Source organism: Mycteria americana, chromosome 2 (genome assembly GCF_035582795.1).
Source record: "Mycteria americana isolate JAX WOST 10 ecotype Jacksonville Zoo and Gardens chromosome 2, USCA_MyAme_1.0, whole genome shotgun sequence".
In the NCBI taxonomy this organism is placed as follows: Eukaryota; Metazoa; Chordata; class Aves; order Ciconiiformes; family Ciconiidae; genus Mycteria; species Mycteria americana.
In genome coordinates this window covers 95,627,701-95,645,633 of record NC_134366.1, presented here as the reverse complement: position 1 = coordinate 95,645,633, position 17,933 = coordinate 95,627,701, and positions in this window count along the sequence as shown.

The window sequence follows — 17,933 nt, the reverse complement described above, 5'->3', positions numbered from 1 at the left end:
AGTATCAAAAGTTCAGTATCTGCCCATGGGGTTTAAATGTGATTTGGAAAATGTTTGTGGGTTTTTTTTAGAAATTACATTTTCTTCAGTCTTCAGAACTTTCAGACTGTCTTATACAAGAACTTTCTTTTTATGAAGTTAACTACTGTTGTGAACTACAAGCCAATCAAGTCTACTACTACAAGCTAAAATAATCTGCAGCTGCCAGAAAACACATCCATCACAGCTACTGGTTTGTATTCTGATACCTGCATGATGGTTTGATATTTACTCTTCTGATCCATCAGCTGGTACAACATGCTGCACGGCACAAAGGCTATGTTCCACATTAAGACTTGTGGCAAACATAATTAATTGTATGTCTTTCACAAATCCATTTATTTGGCTTGACCCACTACGCATTAAGTTCAATCCAACATAGAGACATACAACAGAAAGATAGCTCAAAGAAGCATCATATTCAAGTAGGCAGAGCAATTATTCAGTATACAATCAGCTTGATGTATTTATATGACCTAGCTTAGACCTGTCTCTTCAGAAATGGAAGAATTATGGGAAATCTGGAAGGTAGTGCAATGTTTGAATAATCTATTTTTTAAAATAATGCAAAAAAATATGCTAGAATAAGGCTTCTATGTGTTAATCTAATTGGAAAGCTATACATGTTGCCCTTGTATTATGCCAGCAATATATTATTGCATAAGAGCTATTAACCATTACTGAAAGGCATTGTTTTCACAGTATACGTGCTGATGCAATGACCCAATCTTTCTCTGCTCAAGTCATAAAACTTTTAATCTTTTCGAACAAACCTGGTTTTAAATTACCTGAGCATAAAAACTTCAGGCGTGTCTTGTCTAGCTCTTCCCATATATCCATATTCATGCAACTACTTAGAGAAAAGAAAGATGAACAAATTTTTGTAAAACTTTAAAAGAAACATGACACCAGTCTGAAACCACCTATGATGAATCTCAGACCAAACATAACCTTTTATGAAATTTAGGAGTTTTCAAATTATAAAAGCACATTCTCTGCACCTAACATTATAGTTTATACCAGCAGTGCAAACATGTTATGCTTGTCAGAATCTAGTTCATGGTGTCAGAGACAATGGCAGCTCCTGATTTGGCTTGCAAGAGTGGGTGTCAGACATGATTTTGAAATATACAGGAACTTAAGAGCCAAATTCCTACTGATTTCATAATCTTCCTTGAAGCAAACAAAGATGACCAAGAAATATGAGCTCTACAAACACCTGAGGGAACAATTTAATGGTCTCCACAGACACATAGTAGGTGCAAGAGAAAGCAGAAGACTGGAAAACATTCAAGAGAGATGTTTAGATTAAAATATAGGTGTTTTGGAGAAACCAAGGCATTTTGGAAGACCAAGATTTAGAATCTAAGCAAAGAACACAGGTAAGAACAGAAATTACAGGGACACAGAAATACACTGTAAAGAATCAGCAGGATTAAAAAGGGTTCTAGGTAAGGCAAAGCACAAAGAAAGGGACAAGCCCCTTTTCTTTCAAATCTGAATGCTGGATGCAAGCACAACGAGAATATGGGAAATAAGGAAGCTAAATCAGGGAAATGAGTTTTCTCCCCAAGTACAAACTTACCTCTTCTCACCAGGTCAGGAATACTAAGGTTTCTGCAATCCCTTTCCTGTCCCACAAACTCATAGTGATTAGAAAAAGTCCAGCAAGAAAGCTGTGGGCTGGGCCGCAGCTGCTCTCACCACTGAGCAGCAAGGCAAATGAAGCCTCAGGCAGTCCAACTGCACTGACAGGAAACTAAATGGAAAGTGTTGTATTAATTACCGTGAAAGAGATAAGCTCAGGGAGTCAATGATGCCAGCAAGATCCTGTCATTCTCCAGTCCTAAGCAGTTAACTGTAGTTCATAGAGCTGAGTGCATCTGCTTTGTCTCATGCCAACTACCACTAGTAAATCTTTATGCAGACCTTTAATAAAGAAAACACAAGTAGAACATTTTACGTTTAAAATGAAAACCTAACTTAACACTTCAACAGCACTACTTTCAGCTGCAAAGTATTTCAAGAACCTTTCCCCTCCCCATGACAATCTTGAGAAGAAAAAACATTAGCTGAGCTAAAGCTCCTCTTAAAATCTGAACCATTTTTCTTAACACAAGACTATACACAAAAGAGTAATGAAACTACCAATAAAACATAAAGGCATTTGGTAATCTTTGGTGCTGGCTCACTCAAATTCATTGCTTGGATATAGCTCATAGTCTTATCAGTGACTTCAAGACCTGACAAATGGACACTGCCCTCAGACTCCGCCTGGCCTGGTTTTAGCTCTCCCGTTGTCCCAAGATGCACAGCAATGCCACCAGACACTCAGTTACTGACTGGCAGAGCTAGAGGCTCCTTAATAAACGGTAAACTCTGTAAAGGAGGAAAACCAAGAAATCAAACAATGAAGAAACATGTAAGAAAGGAAGGGCAGAAACTTCACAGTTGAATTCCTATTATCTGGAATTTAATAAAACATCAGTGAAATGGTGGTTAGAAAATCCATCTTAACAAAAAAACCCAAAGAAATTAAACAAAAACTGTAAATGCATGAACTATTTAAAGACTTCTATTATCAGAGTTTGCTGGTAACAGATCAAAGTTTATCTTCTGTACATTTCATGGAATAATCTTAAATTGAGGCAACAGGTTTTGCTTTCACAAACTAATTTTTTTCAGATACCAATATTTTTACTGAGCTTGAAGTTTTGTCTGGTAAGGCAGTTCTTCCGCTTTGACTATTCAAATTAACCCTGAACCTGGATCCAATGGGAATTTAAAATCCGTAAAATAAGTCAGATTTAAGCCTGAGTTTTGGTTTTCACAGTTTCAGTTGATATCAGTGGGAGCTGGGGTACTCTCATCCCCTCAAAGCTGTTCAAATATAGCTCTCAATGGAAGGTGAGGAGTATTTCCATCTTTTCTAAGTCCTTGACAAAGCATATAGCTCAAGGTGGCATGAGATTAAGCAAAGTACAACATTTAATATATACCAAAGTGAACATGGGAAGCCGCTTGTCAATATAAACAACAGATCATTTAATGCTACACCTCAGCCCAGTGTCCTAAAGTGCTCCTGTTTTCCAATCTGTGTGTCACAGGTTGCACACTCCCTGCCTGTTCAATCTTGTTGGCAATGCAATGGTATTAAAGAGGGGGCAGCAGAAGCTTTTGAGCAGATTTAAAAATGACCAAAGAGGTTTCCACAGAGGAGACTGACAGGACTCACACCGCAAACACATTAGAAACCAACTGTTGCCAAGGAAATACCAGCTAATAAATGTAATTCATATTGGATATGCTATCCAGATTTTTTACAGCAGTCAGAAGGAACCGTGAAGGGTTTACAGCTACTGTAAAATCTCCTTTGATGCTTACAACTACTGAAGAGGATGCTTGACATTTCATAACCCTTTGTGCTCTCCACAGTTTTCTGCAAGTACTTCTAGAGTTTACCATGTCCAAAGAACTGCCAACTGTCCTGACAGACTTCCAAGTAAAAAATTTGTGAATGCGTAAGAAATACCTGGGATTTTTATAGAACTATTTCTAAGGCAAGTTTTGGTTTGGTTTGGTTGTTTTGTTTTTGTTTTTGGTTTTTTTTGGTTTTTTTTTTGGGGGGGGGGGGGGGGGGAAGATGCAAGTAGTTAAGTATTTGCCCTTCCCATAGCTGAAATTTCAGCCTTAAAAAAAAAAAAAATAATCAACTTAAGAACTTCAGTATACTTTTATCTGTACTTACTATTCAGGTATCTTGAATTTTATTATGTAATTATATTTTTTCAAATTAATAACTCATTACTCTTCTCCCAGACTACAGATTGCCAGACATAGCACTATCTCAGTAATCTGAATACTTTTAATGACTTTTTTGAAGTGCATTCACCTGCCTGAAGTAACATAAAATAATCTTGTATCTTCAAGTTTTAAAATAAACTGAACACAAACTCAATATTCATATACATTATTGGCAGATTACCGAGTTCAGATAATGACCTCTATTCACTTTTCCAATAACCTCATGCAGTTATCTCTTTATTTACCTATATGCATTTTTCCATTCAAAGATTAAACATGCTTCAAGTTTTCTGATGATTGCATGAAAATATAGAACATTAATGCAGATACAACTATCTTCTGACATCCAGTTTTCTGAAAACAGATGACATCTCTCACTGGCTAAGCTCATGTCTTCAAAATACTAGTAAAAAATTTAATTTCTGGTTATATCAAAGTTTATCCTCAAACATATTAAGAAAACAACAGCTTCTGTATGACTTGCATTAGTTAGAAGATATCGTGATAATCTTCCATCATGCCAGGGAAAAAACCTTAAAGTTCTTATTTCTCCCTCATTTTGTACAATTACTGTCCATTCATTTTTTTAGGACTGAACATACCTTTTGAAAAAGTACAAAATTTATCTTGACAAAATTCAAAGAAATCTAACATGGAAGCTGATATTTAAACTTCACCTCTTCTGAAGATGCATCCATCGATTCTTCTGCAGTAAGGACATCAACAACTCTTCCAGTTGCTGTGCTTACATGACAACTTAACTCTAGCCAGCAAAATCACCTTGCTAAAATTGCTCTTCAGCAATAAAAATCCTTTGTTTCCCTGTACCAACATCAAAACAGAGACTTCTTGTTACGCAACAGATTTGAACACAGCTGGTAAATCATGATTTTGTTCGATGTCAACATGGTTTCACTCTTTCATGGGAAATCAACTACTAAAAATGTAGCTAAGCAGGCAAGTAGTTAGGGAATGCTTGAAATGGACTTTTTGCAAGTATATGCATGCATGACCTCAAATCATTGTTATTAAGGCAAAGGTTTCCTAAACTGCTCATTTTTCAAAAAAGCTATTTACCATAAGACTAAAACATGAGGTGATATACTGCATGAAAACTTCCGATTTTAGAAACACCTTCACACTTAGTGATTTCCCCTTTAAAGAAAAACAATCCAAGAACAGTAACTGCTTGAAAACCTTCCAACTACAGACTTTTATCAACAATTACAGGAAAATTATGACTCTGTAAACAAACCATCATTGCTTTTTCATGATGTGCTAACACTTCAATGAGAAAGTCTTTGTCAGGATGAGCAAATGACACAAAAATAGATATGCTACAAACAGATTTATATAGGAACCCTTCATAACAAGAGCAAGCACTACAGCATGCAGGAATTGAGCTGCAAGATTTACTTTCAAATTACAACATTCTTGGTATTATCCCATTCTTCTTTTCTTATCATTTAGCTTGATGTGACTAGCAATTTACTGTGCACTGAAATTCTGTTTGCTTTACAAAGTCATTTTGTTGCTACAAGAATTGCAACTTGAAATCTTAACATACTTTCCACAGCCACTTTTCCAATTTTACCTCAAATTCTTTCTTCTCTTTAGCATCTGGGTTTATTAATTTCCAAATAATGTCCATCTTCACCAAGTAACATCATAGTTTTGAGTATCATTCAACCACAGATTTTGAATTCCATTTGTGGAAAAGAATTGAGGACTGACTGTTGAAAGTTTTCAACAGTCATTAAAATTACATTAAATATGAAATACCTTATTCACCTTCTTCGTGTGAATGTAAGACGCAAACTTGTGTAAATAACAAAACAGGCACCCTAGTTCCATCTACTGACCAAGTATTCTCAAGTAAAATACATCACTCTCTCGTCTTAAAAAAGACTGGTTGGAAATTTGTTAATATTTCAAATCATTTTGAAGGTAAATAAAAAAAAGCTTTTCCATTAATTACCACAAATTATAATGTTTTTCAGTTGCAACACTGCAGTAGTTAAAGCTTTGTCAGGTTTTTAGTTTCTGTCATCCCAAAGCACATTAAGAAAATAAAGTATTTCAAAAGGGAAAGAAAAAATTCCACCTATTTAAGACATAGTAGACTACAATAAGGATATTAACATGGTACTGTACATGTTTTCACTGTGCTACAACTGTGCTTCGCTGACTTACGCATTGCGAGAGACTATAAAACACATCATAAAGGACTGCAATATTAAGAAGCTGATAATTATACTCCATATTTAAGTTTTTATATCAATTAGTTTACGCATAACATAAGATCAGGAAATGAAGACATCAAATAATCAAATGAAATCAAATTATGATAGAGAAAGAAGCCTTAGTGTTGCCTGAAGTGTTTACAGAGACAAAATGAACAAGTTTATCCTCTTCACCAACAGCACCATCAAAACCTGGGGGCTGGGTGAAGCAAGGAAAACCATGCCCAATGCTGGCAGAACCTTTTCCTGCACCCCTCACTCTTCATTTGGGTGAAGGAGACAGCAGAGTAGACAGCAGTTCCTCAGTGGGGAAACGCTGGGGCAAAGCCTCCCTAGGACAGAAGTTTCCATGTCACTTCCATACCACCATAACGCATGGACAGCGCTGATTCACTGAAAATATGGGGAACATAGGGGACACGAGGGGTAAGAGAAGTTTAAAGGAGTTGCTGCTTGGTCTTTTCCTCTGGTGGTAGAGAAATTGGTTTGTCATTGGTTAGGATCTTAATGCCAAGGCTGTCCTTCAGTACTGGTTACTGAGATGTGGGACTCCCAACTCGCAGGCCCTGCAGCAGAGGTTGCTTAATTATTCATATACAATGAGAGTGTTCTGTGCCCTAGCAGTAAGGGGCACAGACTTCAAATTCCCTCAGGCAGAGAAAGGATTACAGTCTAGGTAACTGGAGTATTTTCCACTGAAAAACAGAACACCTCTTTATATTTGATTTCAGCAAGGAAAAATACTTCAATTCAGTTAAATCCAGTTATATCCAATAGAAATCCAAATAGTGGTTAGGCCAAAAATTTGGAAAATTATGCAATGTAATAAAAAAGATCCGACATTTACATAAATGAGACGATTATTCCCATTGTATCAAATAGTACTCTCCCAAATAATATATTACCTGGACAAAAATAGCCATATAATACATGAGTTCTCCTTCTCAGCTTTTGTAAAACTAGCAGCGCCATCCACATATTTTAGAAATTAAAAGAACCCAGACAGAGAAGAATTATCTATATACAGCTTTGTATGGGATGTTGCATAGACACCTGTGCAATATTTATCAAAGCTCACTTACTTACAGAAAATACAGTTCCAGGGTCAAAGCTATTTGTAAATTAGGTCACAATTCAGTGAATAGCTTTAACTAAGTAAAAAAAAAAAAAAAAAAAACCAACAAAAACAAAAAACCCCCACAAACAGAAGTCAGCATGTTTTCCTTCAACATTTTCCTTCAAAAAGTTAAAATCCAAGAACATTTTGTTTGCAGGCAAGTTAAGTATTCTGCGCTATTTTCAGAATATCTACATTTTGTTCATTTTGCTATATAAAACCATTTTTGGTCTGCCATTTTCACGGCCTTTATAATACTTGGTGATCAAAGATTTAGAACTCATTGCATCAATGTAATTTCTCCCTATTGCATACCTGTAGCAAAGGGCAACATAAATACCTGTACCCTAAATTCACCTTTTAAAAATATCCTTCACAAGAGTATTTTCAGACACATATTGTCTTAATGACAATAAATATCATTAAGGACATTTGCAGGAAGCAAAACACATTGTATAATTTTTTTCTGGATCAGGTCCTAGCACAGTGTTAGCCTCCACACAGTGACTATGAACAAAACAGGAATATACAGGAAGAGGCAAAAGTTAAACACTTAACATGTATCATGAACAATTCTGCCTTTCACAGTCTTGCTACCATTCTCATAATTAAGGTAACAAATTAATTATTAAATAAATAATCAAGAAAAATAGTTGAAACCCATGTTAGACAAGCACCAGCTCAAACATCAGATTTACCAGGAACTGGTAGAAAGAGCAAATGCTGCAGAAGCAAAGACCGTGTGAGGGTGCCAGGAAGTCCAATCACTGTTTGTGTGGAGGAGCAGCATTGCAGTAAGCATTTGCATCTCTGTTGCTTAATCTTTATTAAGCTGATAGAACACCAATATGAAGCCTCTCATGTTACTACCCAGCAAGTTCCGAGTATATAAAGTAATGGCAGAAAATCCCAAGCCTATGCACTGAATAGGTAAAAGAGAAAACAGTTTATTGCAAAAGCAGAAAAAACATAGCATCTCATCTAAAATATAAAATAAATAATAGTGCAAACAAGAGTTTGTTGTGATAATTGCATTGGAATAATGGCTTCAGAGTCAAATATATTAACAGACAACTTATTTTGCAACGTTAAACAGTCAAATTATGGTCAGGGTTTCAAGCACAAAAGCCTCAACCTGTCTGGTTATTATGACAAAAACAGTAGGAAATGTACCTAAAAGTGTGAAAACATGGACAAACACACACACAAAGAAACAGATAAACAAAACAGAGTTTTGGAGTTCAAATCTTTTGCAGAACATGGTTTAGATGTAAGAAAAACTTACATCTTCCCCCGCCCCCGAGAGAACAGTAACACCCACATGGCTCAAACTAATGAAAAGCTTAAAATCTTACTCAAAGCAAACACAGGGCTGTGCCTTATCATTAGCTTTTGTTAAACCTGAGAAACTGATGGCTTGTAAAAACAACGCTGAAACACCAAGTCTCAATAAACAGAATAAACTTCCAAGCCCTCATTAACCAACCTGTGCTGACAGAGGTCAGTCTGGCAAGGAGCTCACAGGACAGATGAAAGTCCAGGGCCAGGAAGGAAGCAGACAAGGCAGATGCAGGCTGATAACGAACAGGTATCAGGACTGAGAACCAGAACCTACATTAGACAACACCAGGAGCTAGGTCACGAGGAGCAGACAACCGGAACATGGGAGCCCCCATGGAGCGCATCCACAGTCCAGAGCAGTGAGCACGAAGAAGCGGAAACCTCTTACCTACAGAATGGATAAAATAAAACTACCCGTCAGGCCCACAGCCCCACTTCCAGCCAGATGCAGGTCAGGATGGGCAACAGCTGATACTCCTGTGACTGCTGAGTCCCTGCCCCTGCCAGCACTAGTTGGTTATGAGAACTCTGAAGTTTCCTTCAACCATATGATTAGAAGCCTACTACATTATAAAAGATGACGCATATTCTGTCTGCCCAGGAAGTTCACTGACCAAATCATGACTTTTCACTGAAAATAGCTGAAGTGGACACGGAGGGCCTCTGTGCTTACTACAGTTGGCAGTCATACCCAACTTAATTATGCCAATGAAGTCTCTTCACGTACGGTTATAGGTAAAGACTAAAGAGTACAACAGGCTTCAGTCACAGTTCAGTCTTCCAACTCTTACTGAAATACAAGTTATAGTGGATAAAATAGTTTAAGTATGGACATTTAGCTAGAGAATTCTGTGACAGAAGTGTTACATCTGCCTTGTATTCAATTACTTTCAATATCTGAGTCCCCAATTTAGGAGACAGAATTGCATACGACAAGAAAATTATTATTTGGCTACCTTATCATTAACAATTTGCCTAGGAAGAGAGATCCATCTACATCTAGAAAGGCTTAGAAACAACAAACTGAACACGCTCCATAAGGATTATAGTGTAAAACATATGTTGCATGACAAATATTGTGACATGCAATACCGATCAGTAAAAGGCTAAGGACTGCTTTGCTGCTGTTTAATTGAATATCAATAAAAAGATAGTCTTCTAGATACAAGGTTTACTATTGATTTAAAAGTCCGCATCTCAATTACTGTTTCAATTTTCTTTCCAACAGGTTCAAATGTTACTAAGTGACCTCCACTAAGGTTCACATACAAAATGAGGGCTGCAACCCACTGAAAGAGGTTAGTTATTTCCTGTATTTTTATATTATCCATACTGAATGAATACTAATAAAGGAGACTGTGGAAGTTACATCAGGAGCCAGATAAGCAGAATAGCCAAAATGAGGCTTCTAAAGGATCTAAATGTATGTAAAAAATAGACATAGAATAAAGACCAGAGTAAAACCAGAGTTTTTGTTACAGTTTCACCAAATTCTGTCAGAGTAACTGGAGGAATCCAGCGTAGCTCAGTAGGATTCAGCATAACTGCATGTGATCATATAAATCCCCACCTGTTGTCTGCAACCTTGGTGTTGAGATCAGCTTCATTTTCCATAGGCCAAAGGACAAGGAACTGTTCAATCAGCTAAAAGCCAGCAAATGTAAGTATAGTAGGTCCAAACCGACTGCACTTCAGAGGGATTTATCACTAGGAAAGGCTAATTAATATCTTTACTCCCTCCATCTAGGTTTATTTTAGGAGATAGAAAGTTAGTTCTACTTTGTAAATCACAAAAACACTACCAACTATTAGTGGTGTGCCAATAGCAAGGAAAAAGCTCTGAGCTTCTCACCGTAATGTTTCATTGCTAGCGACCTCTGCAGTATGCACTTCAGAGAAGGCTGCACCTGCTCTTCATGTCTAGTAGTATTTCAATCCTTGTAACTAGGTCTCATGTTTGGATTTGGCCTGCTGGCATGCACTTACCCAGTTTGTTTCAGAAGCTACTGGGAGATAGTGATTAAAAGAACCTGATCCTTCCAAAAGAGGCAGAAGCCCATGAAAACTCCCCTGTGTGAGCATCCAGGTTCTCCTTGCTTGCTGGACATGCACTGATCTGGGGCTTTCAGCTGCTGTAGCTGTGGCTCTGCCAACACACAGATACAACTCGGACCTGTGGCAAAGGGACAAATGCCACCTCGTCAGTCTGTTTTGCAGATGGTCTCTGATCCTCGTATTCAGGAGAGCAAAACTGTTTAAGAAAGCACAGCATTAACATGAAGACCACTCACTAAAGCTTGTATATTCAACATTTCTTTCTTCCCTGTGTATTTTTGATGGACATCTGGTCTAGCAATATTCAGGATATTCAGATATGAAAATCAGATGATTTTCAGTCTCTGCTTCCCCCCCCACCTTCTTTAATTGAGGCAATTAGCAACTGCAGCCTGGAGTGTATTTTAAAGATTCATTTTGGTCAGGCATTAAGACAGTTCTTCGTAAACTTTGTTCTCTAGAAAATACCGTCTACTTTACTACATTTTGAGCCTGGTACCTTGAAAAAGATTTGCCGTAAGGGGCTTTTCTATCCAGGAATAAGGCTGCTTTAAAATACACTTTAACCTATTTGGTGAAGGCACTGACTTAAATTCTCCTATCGGTATCTTCTAAACTGAGAAATTGTATCTAATGTAGAAATAAAAACTGTACCAATTTAGCTAGAACTCCATAAATGTAGCACCTAGGAAGGAAGGGGGGGGGGGGGGGGGGGGCAGGCAAATGGCATATAGGGCCCTGCTGATATACAGGTAAAAGTCTGACCTCTATCTGGAGATCAACTAACAGAATTTGACCCAGAAATTGGAAGGCTAGTGAAAGCAGCAAAAACAATTTGAAAGAAGCAGAACAAGGATTAGAGTCTTTGCAGGTCCTGCAACTTACAGTTCCCCTATAATAACACATCAATCAATCATAAATAATCTATCAATCGTAAATAGATCATTCATGGAACATGCAAAGATTTTGAAACATTTGATTTTAAAATGAGATGGTATAAAGTTATTTTTAAAGAACAGATGCATTAATGCCGTAGTTTCTGAAATCATAGTGCCTTCAGTATTATGAAACATAAGAGCTGAAATCCGTTTCTGAAATCTTCAGTGCCTATTGGTACCATGTACCAATAACATGCCTGGCCCACAATATCGAATAAAATACATTTTTATTGAGACTGACTAGCATATGGTATAAATTCAGAGTGCTCTGTGCAGTAAACAAATTTAAAAGATAAGGACTGTAATCTATTCCAGTAGATTATCTAGCTAAACATGTTGAAAATTGGCATTTGCAATACAGATATTTGATCCTGGAAAATTAAAGTTCTGTTGTGCAATTGCTCAAAGGAAAAAAAAAAAACCAAAACAAAACAAAAACAAAACCAAAACCACAAACCAAACCCAGCTTTCTTTATGGCAAAGCTACAGTACAGATAGGCAGAGTTTTTACCAATTCCCTACGTTATTTTCACCCTTAATGAACAGGTCTCATTTTTCTTTTTAATACAAACTGCAGGACAAATGTTTGGGTGTTTTTTTTTTTTTCCAAATAGTTTTTATCAGCATAATCCATTAATACTAAAGCAATCTATGGAACAGATACTCTCTAATGCATATGGATATAATAAGACAGTGTAACAACTCCGTAATAAGGAAAACAATTTAAATTTCCTATCACTTTTCAATAAATATTTTGAAAGCAGGTAGCACATAGGCTTCTTGCTCCTCAGAAGCAGATTTAATCTTTTTCAATTCAGTTGGCCTTTTTGCACTGTTGATTCCCTTCTTGGCCCTATCTGAAAAAGTGTATCTATTTTTACCTGATCTTATGGCTCTTGCTGTACCGTCAATGTGGCATGACAGAAGTAGTGCAGGCTGAACATGCAAGCATTACTACGGCTGGATAACACTACCTAATTGATAGTAACTACTGTTCTCCCTAGCACCTTTTCCTATTTTATATAATTCTAGTGGTATGAATTACATGTATCAATGTATTGAAGCAAAGCAGTATTCTGCATAAGGCGATGTAGAGGAAAGTCCTTCCCCAGCCCCAAGACTGAAGGACTGTCACTAATCTTTCAACTAGGGGGAGGGAAAAAAAAAAAAGTGAAAACCAAACAAATAATTCATGTTGCTGTGTAGAAAACTGTCTCAAGCAGCCTTTTCTGTATACCCATTCTGAATTGCTTTTTTATTTGGCAAGACTGGTCTGATTTTGTGATCACTTTTCATGATTCAGTGATAAGAGACAGAAACCAGCAATGCTGTTTACTGCGTTATTCCTTGACTAACAAACTTTGACTATATTTACTTAACTGGTAAATAAGTGATTTGATTGCTATGGTGGAGGCAGTGTATTTGTTCATACATTGCTCAATATGCATTTTCCTGCATATGGTAGAGAAAGTATTTTGTCTTGGGTTTGTTCATATTTAGAGATGATGTCAAGTTGTTGCCTCTTATTTTAGAAAAATTAGTCAAAGCAACTAATCTAGTAAGATTCCACACGTGATTTCAGCAGACTGTTTTCCAAGCAGATGAACATAACATGCATCACTGCTGGTTTTGAGCTGGTTAAGCTGATCACTATCAAACAGCTTCTGAACCAGAAGCTCAAGACAGTACCTGTACTTAAAACTGATGGTTCTGTCAGGTAAAATGAGTTTGGGCTTGTCAGGACAGCAAGTTATAACAGCAAGAGCTGTTGACGAGTCACACCAACAGAAAACTTCTTCATTCAATTTTACATGCTGTTTTGATAAAGGATAAAGTTACTAAGGCCTAAGGAAAATAGTTATCTCAGTTCATCTCATTTGTACCCATGAACAAATATAGAAATAAAAGTGAGAAATTAGAACATGTAGGCTTACTGACATAGGCCATGACAGATCAATCTGATGACTTCATAAAAATCAAGTTTCATTTACGTTTAGTGAGGTGTCCTCAGGGAATTAAGACACAGACCATGCACAAATGTTTAAAAAAAAAAAATTTAAGGCAAGTAAAAACATAAGATACAAAAGTCACAATACCTATGCTGGATTGCAGCCAATTTATATTTAATACTCCCATTAATAACAGATTTAAGTTGTTCAAAGTTGTGAACTTCTTTGCCATAAAAAATGGAAATCATCAAAACAGAGAACCAGACTGACTCTCACACAAAAATAGACCAAGATGTAGTACATGACGCAAAGATGTATACTCCAATAGAAATAATAAGTTTTACTATGAAGTAGCACATATAAACAGCAACAGAAGGATCCAAATGCAGTTAAAAGCAGCAGCCATAAGACATCAAATGTAGTAACAGCTAATAAAAATGTAAGACTGAAGAAAACAAAACCAAGATCATGAACCTGACAGACACAACCACTGTAGGTGCTATGTTTTACAGTCGTAAGCGGTAACAAGGCACTAAATGGCATATGTGAGCATCTGACCTTTAGATCTCTGGCCCCATCAGTTGTGAAAGCGCACAGGTACTGCCACCCTCAAGAGCAGCCGTTTAAAAAATACATTCTTCCAGCTGTAGACACAGACATGCAGTTACAGTCTTAATCATTTTAATTGCAGCATTGCCACCAATTACTTTTGTGGTCTTGAACAAATTACCTCTTTGCTACAGTTTTTGCAGCTGTAAACGGTGAAGATAATACCAGCCAACCCTACAAAAGTGTTGCTAGATTTACTATTCAGTAGCAATTTGAAAATGAATACTGCTGTATAAACATTGCATTTTACTGCTGGGCTGAATGCAAACTAGTAACTAGCATTCTAACTGCTATCTTCTACATCTACTTTTTTTTTTTTTTAAACACATGCAAACAAGTTCCCTCAACATTAATAGAAACAACACGTGCTTACTGAAGGGAGAACAGACTTGTGTCTCTTTCTCCAACCTAGAAATCTCCATTCAGTAACATTCAGCTTAGTCTATTGCCAGAGTATTAGTATCACAAGATTATTCTTATATTTTCATTTTATCAATATATCGTGATATTTTTACTGACATATACAAGAAATTATGCTACTCTAAGGAGCAAAACTTGATTTTTGACATTCACCAAAAAGGCAAACAGACTGAGAGAGTCCTGCTACTCCAAAGCCTCCATACCAGACCCAGTATCAACCCCCTTGAACTAACTTTAAGCCATAGGTAATTACACCAAGTCTTGGTGGAAAACCAAGATGTTCCTAGTAGTGGTCCTGACAAATAGCATCTGTATCAGCAACAGGAATTTGAGAGAAAGCCTTCCCATCTCTACTGGTACAGGATCTTTGTGCTGCTGAGAGACTTTCTAAAGGGGAAGCTCCTCAGTTAAAGAGCCTTGCTCTTAAGTTTGTGCTGGAGAGGAAGGACTCTGGTGTTAGGTCTTCCCTCCAGTGAAGGGAAGTTTATGATTAGGCTGTACCAGAAACAAACAGCAGTGTAAAACAAAACACAAATGTTCTACTACTATTAGGCAGAGGGAAAATTGGAGTGAATTTATCCTCTGCTTTGCAGAGTTCCTAAATTGGGGGAAGAAATCAAATTCAGCAGCGCTAAAGCCTTCTTTATAAAAGCCTGCCGAAAACGTTGATGCTGTGTCCCATCATGCTAAGACAGCAAGCTTCAGGAAGTCTTCAGCACCCAGAGCCCGCTTGTTTCGGTGCCCTCCAAGACTATGAGCATTTCTTAGGCAGATCCTTGGCTGAGATAGCTAAAGCTAAAATTGAGCCTGCTTATGCTGAAACATAAGCTGGGAAGGCCTCACTAGGCCCATGGCCAAGACAAAACTGGAAAGTAAATGCGGTCGTTTGCACCAGCAGCTGAAAACCAAAGAACACATTCTGACGGATGAGGTTTGGGTGGAGCTGTTTATTTTGTGTGGGGGGTAGCGATCGGGGAGGAGGCGGCTGCTAACAACCATAAATGCAAAGTGAAGCTCAATACTTATCTGCTGTGGAGCTTGAGCTCCAGTACCCTTGGGTTCAGCGCTGTTCGGAGCACCCCAACAAGAAAGCTGCATCATTCACAACCCTGGTACATACAAGCTCAGACAGTAAATGGCCTGCATATCCAACACCAGGAGGGAACACTGTCTCACCACTGGAATAAAGCCACCCGCGGCCAATAAAACGTCCACTGTGTATTTTGCACAGAAATGGAAAGAGACTTGTATTGCCAACATAGATTCTCCAGGCATACCACAGAACAGAAGGATAAATGAATCATAAGAAACATCTAGTTTTATGCCTGTGGAAATGAAAATTTTACCAGAGTCAGATTAAAACAATACCAGAGAAAGAATCACTTGGATTAGTTATCCTGAAAGGGATTAAAGGTATGTTTCAACCTCTAATTTGTCTTTTGTCATTACACATATAAGAATCGCCCAAGCAGGCAAAAGTCCCCACTCCAATCATCTGATGTTCACAATCACCCAAAGTACAGACAAACATGAAGAAAACAGCTATAGACAAAGCCTCATGAAAGATCCAGCATCCAGGTTTCCTGGAAAGCACTTGACTACCTAATTTTCATGCAGTAGACAAATAACCCTGAGAAGAGTGCTGTTTGATCAGCATTTTTATTAGAATAAGCAAACATCCTAATCCAGATTGCATGTCCAGGAGAGTCACAAGAAGTGCTAACTTCTTCTAAGAAACTTAAACCATTCGTTAAGTCAGTCTGGATCTGACCTATATCATACTTCACATGCTCTGGTAAATAAGACCCAGCTGCTGAAGCCAGCAACTTTTTCATATTGGAAGCTGTTTCCTAATCTTTAATTTCTAAGGGTGATAAACAGTTTCCATTTTAAATCTGTAATGTTGTCACTCTAAAGGTATTTTTTTTGAGCGGGGGGCGAGGAGAGGAAAGGCTAAAGAAATTATCTGAAAGTACTATAGAATAAACACTTCAAGATGCTCACTAGTTGTATTAGCTCAGCCAATCATCTTCTCCCACCAACATACTCTTTATCAGAAGAATAACAGTACTTAACAATTTAAATGAAACCAGAAGGCAGCCTCTGATGATAGCGTTAGAAAATAAATTTATTTTAAAATGTCACACAACAGTGCTGCTTTGCTACTAGTCTTTCATTCCCTGGCTTTGCTTGACACATCAGGCTGACAACTGAAATTAAAAGTACCTCAATGGCAGGATACCCTACCATCCCTGTCACTAAGTAACATTTGTATTTTCACGTCATGACCATTACTTGTCCTGGTCCTGCTCAAAATCTTTTTAGAATTGCTTCAGTGTGAGAAAAACTTAATCGGTATTGATCACACCCACAAAGCTTATTTATGCATTGAGCATAAAGGTAGTCAGAGTATAAATTTGGCTTCTGTGTGTGCTAAAAAAAGGAAGAAGCAATAAAATACACATGAACACAGATGATGAGGGTCCCTGTAGACAATTTAGAAAATGGTACATTTGGACATACAAAGTCTTTTTATTTGTGTACACTCTGAAAAGCTTGAAAAAACAATGAGAAAGAGAGAAAAAGAAGTATACTTTCAAGAAGAGCTACATAACCTCAGGGCGGAAAAAAAGACAGCATCAAACCTTAGGGGCTAGAGTGATAGTGACAGAGAAGGCTCCTTAGGTTCTGGCTATATCCCACACCACTCACATTTTTCTCTCCCAGAACTTACACTGACCCTCAAGTTTCTATCATTCATTTTGTGTCCTCTCCTCACACTTCCATGTTCAATCAAGAAATCAAGACTCAAGAGAGTTTATGCAAGAGCTAGGCACATTTCTGCTCATCTGAACCAGAGTTCTGGCATGGACAGCTGCAGACATTACAGCATTAAGGAGTTTCACGGGGTCCGTCGGCTTTTTAGACATGCTTCAGTGGCAGCTGATCAGGTGTTCTGAAAATGTAAATTTCATGTTTAAGAAGTTCCTAAAAAAAGGCAATTAGACCCTTAAACCAGATCTATCATAGATTAACTAAAAAGCTAGAATTATTAGAATGCAATGGGAATGTACAAAAACATGTGGCTGCTCTCACATAGTGAAATATGAAGTCACATGCTTACCAGAAGAGACACAGAGGCTCATATATTTGTACACTGCAGAGGTTCAAGACTCAACAGTCCACGCAAGCAAAAACAGAAAGAAGAAAAAAAAAAAAACAAACTCCTCACTTTGATAAACTCAATTCCATTTAGCTAATGTCTTACGTAAGCCATTTTTAGTTCAGGGATTTTCAAATGATCATTTCAGACACATTAAAATTTTCCAATGGAAGGACACAACCACGGGTAGCAAATATAAACCTACTGATAGTAGATCTGCTTTTTAAATTACTTTTTGTGGATTCCTCAGAAGAT